At 60.3% G+C, this 340-nt stretch overlaps 1 protein-coding gene across 1 annotated transcript in view; it reads left to right on the forward strand.

Annotated features, from left to right (window-relative positions):
* DUSP12 (dual specificity phosphatase 12) overlaps positions 1-340 on the forward strand; it is a gene marked incomplete at its 5' end in the record, with an annotated part of 12,160 nt that overhangs the window by 9,000 nt on the left and 2,820 nt on the right. The window lies entirely within an intron of this gene.

Here is a 340-nt window from a genome sequence, read left to right on the forward strand (position 1 = left end):
AGCACCTCGACGTCCTTCTTGTAGTGAGGGGCCCAAAACTGAACACAGTATTCGAGGTGCGGCCTCACCAGTGCTGAGTACAGGGGCACGATCACTTCCCTGCTCCTGCTGGCCACGCTATTTCTGATACAGGCCAGGATGCCATTGGCCTTCTTGGCCGCCTGGGCACCCTGCCGGCTCGTGTTCAGCCGGCTGTCGACCAACACCCCCAGGTTCTTTTCCGCCAGGCAGCTTTCCAGCCACTCTTCCCCAAGCCTGTAGCGCTGCATGGGGTTGTTGTGCCGAAATGAACCCGTGCTGGCTGGGCCTGATCCCCTGGTTGTCCTGCACATGCCTTGTG

The sequence above is a fragment of the Pygoscelis adeliae genome, unplaced genomic scaffold (assembly GCF_000699105.1).
Source record: "Pygoscelis adeliae isolate BGI_AS28 unplaced genomic scaffold, ASM69910v1 Scaffold120, whole genome shotgun sequence".
Classification (NCBI taxonomy): domain Eukaryota; kingdom Metazoa; phylum Chordata; class Aves; order Sphenisciformes; family Spheniscidae; genus Pygoscelis; species Pygoscelis adeliae.